This window comes from Babylonia areolata, chromosome 9, assembly GCF_041734735.1.
Source record: "Babylonia areolata isolate BAREFJ2019XMU chromosome 9, ASM4173473v1, whole genome shotgun sequence".
Classification (NCBI taxonomy): domain Eukaryota; kingdom Metazoa; phylum Mollusca; class Gastropoda; order Neogastropoda; family Buccinidae; genus Babylonia; species Babylonia areolata.
Window position 1 is genome coordinate 2084452 of NC_134884.1, and position 10471 is coordinate 2094922.

The following is a 10471-nucleotide window of genomic DNA, read 5'->3' on the forward strand; positions in this document are numbered from 1 at the left end:
TCCGTTTTCAGCTGCTGATCAGTATCGCCCAGAAAACAAACAATTTCACAGGGGTAAGTGTGTTTGTGTGTGTGTGTGTGTGTGTGTGTGTGTGTGTGTGTGTGTGTGTGTGTGTGTGTGTGTGTGTGTGTGTGTGTGTGTGTATACATATGATTATATATATATAGGTAAAGTTCTACTTTAGCATCAGGAATTTAGGATGCTAAAGTGGGCTTTTTTACGTCCCACTTTAAAATCCTAAATTCAGCTGATATATATATATATATATATATATAAATCCTAAATTCAGCTGATATATATATATATATATATATATATATATATATATATATATATATATATATATATATATATGTGTGTGTGTGTGTGTGTGTGTGTGTATGTGTGTGTGTACCTATATATGAGGGAGAGAGAGAGAGAGACAGAGGGGGGGGATCTACATGTGCTATTGAATGCCATCTGGCTCTCTCCCTGTCTGTCTGTCTCTCCCTGTCTGTCTGTCTGTCTCTCCCTGTCTCTCTGTCTGTCTGTCTGTCTCTCCCTGTCTCCCTGTCTGTCTGTCTGTCTCTCCCTGTCTGTCTGTCTCTCCCCTCCAGTCCAGTCTCTTTCTCAGTCTTTACCTCACTTACTCTTTCTCTAAAGCCCCCCCCCCCCCCCCCCCCCTTTCATTAAATCCCACCTACCAGCCCCATTACTCTTCCACTCCACCCTTATCTCCCTCCACACCCCACACCCCAACAAAGTCAGGCTTCATTCAATTGTCCAGAGGCGGCAAAAAACGCCAGGGGCGGATTTTGACGGGGGAACACATCAAATATGTCACGCACCGCAGTTCGGTCGATGTTTGCAGCACCCAGCAGCTTTACTTCCAGAGAGAGAGAGAGAGTGTGTGAGAGAGACACAGAGAGAGAGTGAGAGAGAGACAGAGAGAGAGAGAGATGGATAGAGAGAGAGATTGAGAGACAGAGAATGAGAGAGAGACAGAGAGAGAAAAAAAAGAGGGAGACAGAGAAACAGGGAGAGAGAGAAAGACAGACAGAGACAGATAGAGAGAAATAGAGAGAGAGACAGAGACAGAGAGAGAGAGAGGCAGACAAAGACAGAAAGAGAGATAGAGACAGACAGAGAGAAACACAGAGAGATAGAGACAGAGACAGAGAGGGACAAAGAGAGAGACAGAGAGAGAGACAAAGAGAGAGATAGAGACAGAGAGAGGCAGACAAAGACAGACAGAGAGACAAAGAGAGAGGCAGAGAGAGACAAAGAGAGAGAGAGAGAGAGAGAGAGACAGAGAGAGGCAGACAAAGACAGACAGAGAGCCCGGGAGAAAGACAGAGGCAGAAAGACCCATGCCTAGTAGCAGGGCCAGAGCAGCCAGCGAGGCAGCATCACCAGGTCTGACGGCACATTCTCACGCACGGTGGATCACAGTCCTCTCTCTCTCTCCCCCTCTCTCTCTCCTGTCCTCTCTCTCTCTCTCTCTCTCTCTCCCTCTCTCTCTCCTGTCCTCTCTCTCCTGTCCTCTCTCTCTCTCTCTCTTGTCCTCTCTCTCTCTCCTCCCCTCTCTCTCCTGTCCTCTCTCTCTCTCTCTCTCTCTCTCTCCCCCTCTCTCTCTCCTGTCCTCTCTCTCTCTCTCTCTCACTCTCTCCCTCTCTCTCTCTACTGTGTATGGAATGGGAGCGCTTGCACAGACAACAGTGTGTGTGTGTGTGTGTGTGTGTGTGTGTGTGTCTATAAGTGCTCGTCTGTTGCGCGCGTGTGTGTCAGTGTGCGGGTGTGTGTGTGTGTGTGTGTGTGTGTGTGTGTGTGTGTGTGTGTGTGCGCGTGTGCGAGTGAGTGTGTGTGTGTGTGCTTCGACGGTGAATGGTGGTGGTGCTGGGCTGTGTGATGGTGAAGTGTGTGAGTGGGGTGTGGGTACAGGTTTTCCTAGGAGTCCTGTGAGTTGCAGTGGGGGTCTCTCTCGATATTATTGACGCCCAGCCCAGTTGTTCAACCTCTCCGCAGTTATCCACCCCTGTCGCTTCGTCTCTTTCCCTCTCTCTCTGTCTCTCCACCCACCCCCCACCCACCCCCCCACCCTCCCCTCTACCGCCGCCGCCTTCCTCCGTGGAGCGATGCCAGTGATGTGGTGGGGTTGTTGGCTGAAGGCGGTTTTCCTCCCTTGGACCTAACTGGCAATCTGTGCTAGGGATCCGTCCACTTTGCAGTTTGGATTGCGAGAGGCAGAACTTTCATTTTCTTTTTTCTTCTTTTTTTCTCTGCAGGTTAAGCTGTGTTTTATTTGTGTTAGAACGTGACAGAGCTCTTTCTGTTTTCCCAGGCAAGCTGTGTTTTTATTTTTGTTTGAAAGTGGCAAAGCTTTTTTTTTTCTTCTCTATTATTCGTTCGTTTCATTGTTGGTGTTGTTTTAGTTTTGTGGTATTTATTTATTTATTTTTTTCTTTCTAGAAGTGGTGTGAGTTTGCGCTGATAAAAAAAAAAAATCAACAGAACAAAGAGCTGACATGTATAGAACGAAAATCAAGTTGAATCAATTTAGAAGTTGTGAATTTTGAAAAAAAAAAAAAAAGAAAGAAAAAGAAAAGAAAATAGCAACAACGGACATGAACCTCGTAGTGTCCTAGGAGTTTTTCCGCTCGTCTACGTGAGACTGAGAGAGTGATTCCGTTAACATCTTTGCTGTTGCTGCAGGTAAGTTACAGCTGATTAATCTTCTCTCCTCTCTCTCTCTCTCTCTCTCTCTCTCTCTCTCTCTCTGTGTGTGTGTGTGTGTGTGTGTGTGTGTGTGTGTGTGTGTGTGTGTGTGTCTGTGTTTCTCTCTCTGTCTCTCTCTCTCGGGCAGGGCCCAGTTATGTCCGTCCGCTGTTTTAACCCTTCCCCAACCAAAGTCAGGTACCATGCACACCTGGATGGAGTGGGGAACATCACAGTAAAGTGCCTTTCACATGGACACAGTATACAATGCCAGAAACAGGTGATCGACTCACACACACACACACACACACACACACACACACACACACACACACACACACACACACACACACACACACACACACACACACACACACACACACACACACACACACACACACACAGCGATTCAAGATTCAAAAACTTTATTACTCAAGGATAAAGATTTTAGGCATCGCCCAGTCTTCCAATCTGTCCTTGTGACAACAATAACAATAACATTAACGATAACGACACAAAAATAATAATTTCGTTAACACTGCCACATCTACTGCTACTACAATGAAGAATGATCACCATCATCATCATTAACATCGTAGAGAGAGAGAGAGAGGGTGACACACACACATACAGAGAGAGAGAGAGACAGAGATAGAGACAGAGACAGAGAGACATAGAGAGAGAATGAATGAATGAATCTTTGAATGAATCTTTATTTTCCAACGGTGAAGATATTAGCACTTTGGACGACTTACACATCTGCCGTTGTTCAAAGAGACACACAAACATGTACGCATATAAATGTAGTTATACTTAATACTTAATACATGTATAATGTACGAGTATAACACAGCGTCAAACTGAGAGACACAACATCGCTCACATCTGTACGGAACGGATGCGAGTAACACACACACGCACACACGCACAGACACACACTAACACACACACACACACACCAAGGGAAAAACAACAACAAAACCCTAGCATGAATGCTACACATGAATGGTTCAAGTGAAATTAACACAGAAAAGTAATGATAAAATTTTAAACACAGATGTAAGAGACGTAAAAGACCTCAAATAAGGCGACGGGTAATAGGGATATGGACAGATAGACACATTATACACATTATAGAGAGACAGAGAGAGAGAGAGAAAGACAGAGACAGAGATATGGGAAAAGGTAGGGTAATCCAAAATAACATATCGCTCTCCCCAGTGGTATTCACAGTGACGATTCAGTTGATCAGCCACACTGTTTTCCAAGAGCGTCAATGCCACACACTGTAGACTGACCTTTAAACATTATTCATTTTTCTTCTTCTTCTTCTTCTCCTTAATTCCCCTTTCTCTCTCTCTCTCCGTGTACTATAGTCTGGCTGGGTTGGTCAGGATATCTTATTGGGAACCGCCCTACTCTCCACAGTTGGCAATCCACGCCAGGGTATCCTGGGGTTGAGTGACCCGGCTTGACGGGCGCAATAGCCGAGTGGTTAAAGCGTTGGACTTTTCAATCTGAGGGTCCCGGGTTCGAATCTCGGTGGCGCCTGGCGGGTAAAGGGTGGAGATTTTTCCGATCTCTCAGGTCAACATATGTGCAGACCTGCCAGTGCCTGAACCCCCTTCGTGTGTATACGCACGCAGGAGATTAAATACGCACGTTGAAGATCCTGTAATCCATGTCAGCGTTCGGTGGGTTGTGGAAACAAGAACATACCCAGCATGCACAACCCCGAAAACGGAGTATGGCTGCCTACATGGCGGGGTAAATAAACAAAACGGTCGTACACGTAAAATGTTAAATGTTGCATGTTTGTCTGAGTGTATAGGTGTGCGTGTCTGAAATCTGATTGAATGACACAGGAAACGAATGATGAGCGCCCAATGGCAGCCGTCGGTCGGCTCATGTTGTGTTCCCCTCCACACTGTTTCCATTTTGCCGTGCACGCTTTTTTTGGGATTGATATGGATACTTATATAGCGCCTATCCTCGGTCGGACAAAATAAGCAAAAAGATAATAACACAAAAAACGAGGAAAAGAAAAGAAAAGAAAAAGAAACGAAAACACAGCAGGTGCTTCACGACTGGCAATGCATTCAGGTCAGCAGCAGCTTGAGGAGAAGCAGCGATCATTCAGGTCAGCAGCAGCTTGAGGAGAAGCAGCGATCATTCAGGTCAGCAGCAGCTTGAGGAGAAACAGCGATCATTCAGGTCAGCAGCAGCTTGAGGAGAAGCAGCGATCATTCAGGTCAGCAGCAGCTTGAGGAGAAGCAGCGATCATTCAGGTCAGCAGCAGCTTGAGGAGAAGCAGCGATCATTCAGGTCAGCAGCAGCTTGAGGAGAAGCAGCGATCATTCAGGTCAGCAGCAGCTTGAGGAGAAGCAGCGATCATTCAGGTCAGCAGCAGCTTGAGGAGAAGCAGCGATCATTCAGGTCAGCAGCAGCTTGAGGAGAAGCAGCGATCATTCAGGTCAGCAGCAGCTTGAGGAGAAGCAGCGATCATTCAGGTCAGCAGCAGCTTGAGGAGAAACAGCGATCATTCAGGTCAGCAGCAGCTTGAGGAGAAACAGCGATCATTCAGGTCAGCAGCAGCTTGAGGAGAAGCAGCGATCATTCAGGTCAGCAGCAGCTTGAGGAGAAGCAGCGATCATTCAGGTCAGCAGCAGCTTGAGGAGAAACAGCGATCATTCAGGTCAGCAGCAGCTTGAGGAGAAGCAGCGATCATTCAGGTCAGCAGCAGCTTGAGGAGAAGCAGCGATCATTCAGGTCAGCAGCAGCTTGAGGAGAAACAGCGATCATTCAGGTCAGCAGCAGCTTGAGGAGAAGCAGCGATCATTCAGGTCAGCAGCAGCTTGAGGAGAAGCAGCGATCATTCAGGTCAGCAGCAGCTTGAGGAGAAACAGCGATCATTCAGGTCAGCAGCAGCTTGAGGAGAAGCAGCGATCATTCAGGTCAGCAGCAGCTTGAGGAGAAGCAGCGATCATTCAGGTCAGCAGCAGCTTGAGGAGAAGCAGCGATCATTCAGGTCAGCAGCAGCTTGAGGAGAAGCAGCGATCATTCAGGTCAGCAGCAGCTTGAGGAGAAACAGCGATCATTCAGGTCAGCAGCAGCTTGAGGAGAAACAGCGATCATTCAGGTCAGCAGCAGCTTGAGGAGAAGCAGCGATCATTCAGGTCAGCAGCAGCTTGAGGAGAAGCAGCGATCATTCAGGTTAGCAGCAACTTGAGGAGAAGCAGCGATCATTCAGGTCAGCAGCAGCTTGAGGAGAAGCAGCGATCATTCAGGTTAGCAGCAACTTGAGGAGAAGCAGCGATCATTCAGGTCAGCAGCAACTTGAGGAGAAACAGCGATCATTCAGGTCAGCAGCAACTTGAGGAGAAACAGCGATCATTCAGGTCAGCAGCAGCTTGAGGAGAAGCAGCGATCATTCAGGTTAGCAGCAACTTGAGGAGAAGCAGCGATCATTCAGGTCAGCAGCAACTTGAGGAGAAACAGCGATCATTCAGGTCAGCAGCAACTTGAGGAGAAGCAGCGATGAGTCTTTCTGACAGCGCGTGTGCCCAAGAACCGTGACGCCTCCAGCACTGAAATATTCAACAGCCACATGGCCAAGCGGACAGCGAGCTCTCACCTCAGAAGCGACAACGTCCCTGCCCAGTGGTTCAAATCACGCACAACCAGATTCTCTTTTTTTTATGTCTGAAAATGTGAAGAGAGACAACTTGAAGGGGCAGAGAGAGAGAGAGAGGGGTGGGTGGGTGGGGGTGGGGTTGGGGGTGGATGGGAGTATTTCCGGATGTGTCCACAGTTAATCTGGAGGAAAAACAGAACATTTTTCTCGGTTTTTCCCCATCAGTATAATATACAAGCCTCACTCACACACTCATTCCCTTGACCGCTGGGGTCGTTGGGAGGACATGAGGAAGATGTCATAGCTCGCCACGTCGTTCTGTTGGCAGCTGTCGTGAGGAGATCTGGCATCGTCATTTTGGTCCATTCCTTGACGTTGTCGGACCAGCTCTTTCTCTGCCGCCCCCGTCTGCGCCCTCCCTCTACAGTCCCTTGCAGGATGGTTTTGGAGAGGAGAGGGTGTTATGTCGTATGACGTGACCAAACCATGCCATTTTCCGTCGTTTGACAGTCGCCAGCAGTGGTTCTTGGGGCCCAACAAGGTTGCTGACCAGGTTCCGCACACAGTCATTGGTCTTGTGCTCCTTGTAGGAGATGTGTAGTAGTCTCCTCAAGCAATACAAGCCTACCGATACTGTAAACTGCCTTAGAGTTGAATGAATTAAACATTTAAGCACATTTCGTTCTGATGAACTTCAGCTGCCAAAACCTCCCGAACGATGGCAGCAGCAGCCCTGCCGCCAGGGACACAGATCGAATGTGACCTCAACGAATGGCACCCAGAGGGAAAAGGCGACCCAATCCCAAGATCTGTTTGTCGATCGGACTCCACAGAATTAGCTATCGATCTTTGAGGTATGTTCGTAACATAGCAAATTGGCAATGATACCATGTGCTCCCTCCACCGAACCTACGCTTGGTGTTTACACTGGTATGAGGATACGGCAGAAGTGGTGGTGGTGGTGGTGGTGGTGGTGTTGATTAGGGTGGTGGTGGTGGGGTCAGTGGGGTTGCTAGTGATGATGATGGTGGTGGTGGCGGTGCTGTTGTTACGAAGACTGAGGGTCTACACCACTGTGGGGTGGTGTTGGGGGGTCGAGGGGATGGAGGGTGGGGGGAGGGGGGGAGGGGCATTCAGCTTTGTGTGTTGTATCGATCAGTTGATTCTTCAGTGCCGTGATGGATTTTCTACCCTTTGTTACCTGCAGAAGTGGTGATTTAAAATTGATAAGGTAAAGTGGGACAGCGCGTCTGACTACTACAATGGGTCCGTGACTGTGGCAAGGTGGACAGAATGTTCAACAGACTGGAACAGAGAAGAAGACACACAGACAGAAACTGTGTCAAGCATTCACATTGAACACAATGATCTGTATTTTGCTGCTATTTATTTCAATCGTACTTTCTTTTATTTTTTTATTGTTTTATTTTTTTAAATTTTGTTTTACTGATGCATATGATTTATCTTAAAAGTGTTGAATGTCATATTTTCGTCCAGAAAAAGAAAACTCTAACTTGCAGTCTGTCTGTCTGTCTGTCTGTCTGGCCAGGCTTTTGTTATCGTTCACCTGTTACTTCCCATACTGTGTGTGTGTGTGTGTGTGTGTGTTCATGTGTTCGTGTGTGTGTGTGTGTGTGTGTGTGTGTTCATGTGTGTGTGTGTGTTCATGTGTTCGTGTGTGTGCGTGCGTGCGTGCGTGTATGTGTGCGCGCGTGTGTGTGTGACACCACTCTCCACCCCCCCTTCTCGTCCTGTGCTGTCCGTTGCACGTGAAGCACTCGACGTGCCTGTCAGTGAGGGTGGGTGGTGGGTGAGGGGGCAGGGTTGGAGGGAGACCCCTCCCCTCCCCCTTCCATTCATATTTCATGGTCCGTGCTGTCCTGGGGGGGGCTCAATGGACTCCAACTGCCTGCCTGCTGCTTGCTGCTTGCTTGCTGCTGGGGATTCCCACATCACTCACTTTGCCTGCATTGCCTTCCCCTGGCTTTGATGAAGAGAAATTCAAACCTCTCTCACCCCACTAACTTCCCCCCCTGTCCCACCTCTGTCTCTCTGTCTCCCACCCCCTTTTCCATACAGTCCCCACTCTCTTGTTTCTGAGCCACAGGGTGTCTTCCTTCTCCTGGCCACAAAGCTGTTCTGATCGGGTCGGTGCCAAACCATTATTTTCTGTGACTGAACAAGCGTTTGCTTCCATGATTTTTTGTTGTTGCGATATTGCTCTTCCCCTCTGCTCTTTCGCATGCAGGCGTGCGCACACATAGACACGCAGACAGACAGACAGACACACACACACACACACACACCCATACACAACTGCAGATGCACATGCACATGCACGCAAACACACATACACAAGCACGTGTGTATGCATATGTCTGCAGATGCATTCACACTTTCACATGCATAGACACATACATGTGCACACTTACACGCATGCACACACACACACACACACACACACACACACACACACACACACACACACACACACACACACAGGTTTTCATCCCTGAAATGGCGCTTGTGCCGTCACCAGGACAATAAGCAAATTGATTTGATTAGATTTGATTTTCCATCAGCATGGAAGCAGGTCAATGAAATGGTGTCGGGAAACAACCCCGGAAATAACCAGTTCCTCGTGTACCTGGTGCCCTGACACGTGGCAGTACAACACTGTCATGACGTCAAACGTCCAATCAATGAACCAGCCAGTCAATCAACCAACCAGCTAAACACAATGAAGTAGCCAGGCAGTGAATTGGTTCAGTCAATACCTATCGATACACTGGTTCGTGTTAGAACATGATGCATCGCTAAAGGACAGTGTGTGTGTGTGTGTGTGTGTGTGTGTGTGTGTGTGTGTGTGTGTGTGTGTGTGTGTGTGTGTGTGAGTGTGTGTGGTGTGTGTGTGTGAATTGGTTCAGTCAATACCTATCGATACACTGGTTCGTGTTAGAACATGATGCATCGCTAAAGGACAGTGTGTGTGTGTGTGTGTGTGTGTGTGTGTGTGTGTGTGTGTGAGTGTGAGTGTGAGTGTGTGTGGTGTGTGTGTGTGAATTGGTTCAGTCAATACCTATCGATACACTGGTTCGTGTTAGAACATGATGCATCGCTAAAGGACAGTGTGTGTGTGTGTGTGTGTGTGTGTGTGTGTGTGTGTGTGTGTGTGTGTGTGTGTGTGTGTGTGTGGTGTGTGTGTGTGTGAATTGGTTCAGTCAATACCTATCGATACACTGGTTCGTGTTAGAACACGATGCATCGCTAAAGGACAGTGTGTGTGTGTGTGTGTGTGTGTGTGTGTGTGTGTGTGTGTGTGTGGGTGGTGTGTGAGTGTGTGTGGTGTGTGTGTGTGAATTGGTTCAGTCAATACCTATCGATACACTGGTTCGTGTTAGAACATGATGCATCGCTAAAGGACAGTGTGTGCGTATGTGTGTGTGTGGTGTATATGTGTGTGTGTGTGTGTGTGTGTGTGTGTGTGTGTGTGTGACACCACTCTCCACCCCCACCCCCCCACCCCTTCTCGTCCTGTCCTGTCCATTGCACGTGAAGCACGCACCGTGCCTGTCAGTGAGGGTGGGTGGTGGGTGAGGGGGGAGGGGAAGGGATGGAAGGAGACCCCTCCTCCCCCCCTCCCCTTCCATTCATATTTCATGGTCCGTGCTGTCCGGGGGGCTCAATGGACTCCAACTGCCTGCCTGCTTGCTTGCTACTTGCTTGCTGCTGGGGATTCCCACTGCAGCTCGAACACGATCTGCTAGCTTCAGCCAGTCCCCCCCCCACACCTCCCCCACATACTCAGCCACTGCCTCCCCCCCCCCAGCGCCCCCCTCCCTTACCAATCCCCACCCTCACCCACCCACTTTTCCCATCCATACATCACTTGTCCCCCCCCCCCTCTTTTTCATTCTCCAAGCTTTTCCTTTGTGTGCATTTTTTTCTGTTGTTTATTTTTATTTTATTATTATTATTATTATTATTATTATTATTATTATTTGGAGGGGGTGGTGTGGGGGTGTGTGGGTGGGTGTCGTGGGTGATTGTGGGTGATTGTGGAGGTGGTGAGGGGGTGGGTGGGGGTGAGGGGGGGCAGTAGCACTGGACCCCCCCAATACATACATTGGCACAGATCTGATC

The 10471-nt window shown here is 48.5% G+C and overlaps 1 protein-coding gene across 1 annotated transcript in view; it reads left to right on the top strand.

Annotated features, from left to right (window-relative positions):
• Window positions 1-2152: 2152 nt before the first annotated feature.
• LOC143285925 (uncharacterized) overlaps window positions 2153-10471 on the top strand; it is a 78328-nt gene continuing 70009 nt past the window's right edge. Inside the window, exon 1 of the mRNA XM_076593376.1 lies at window positions 2153-2691. The gene's annotated coding sequence lies outside the window, so the exon portion shown is untranslated. The remainder of the gene's footprint in view (window positions 2692-10471) is intronic.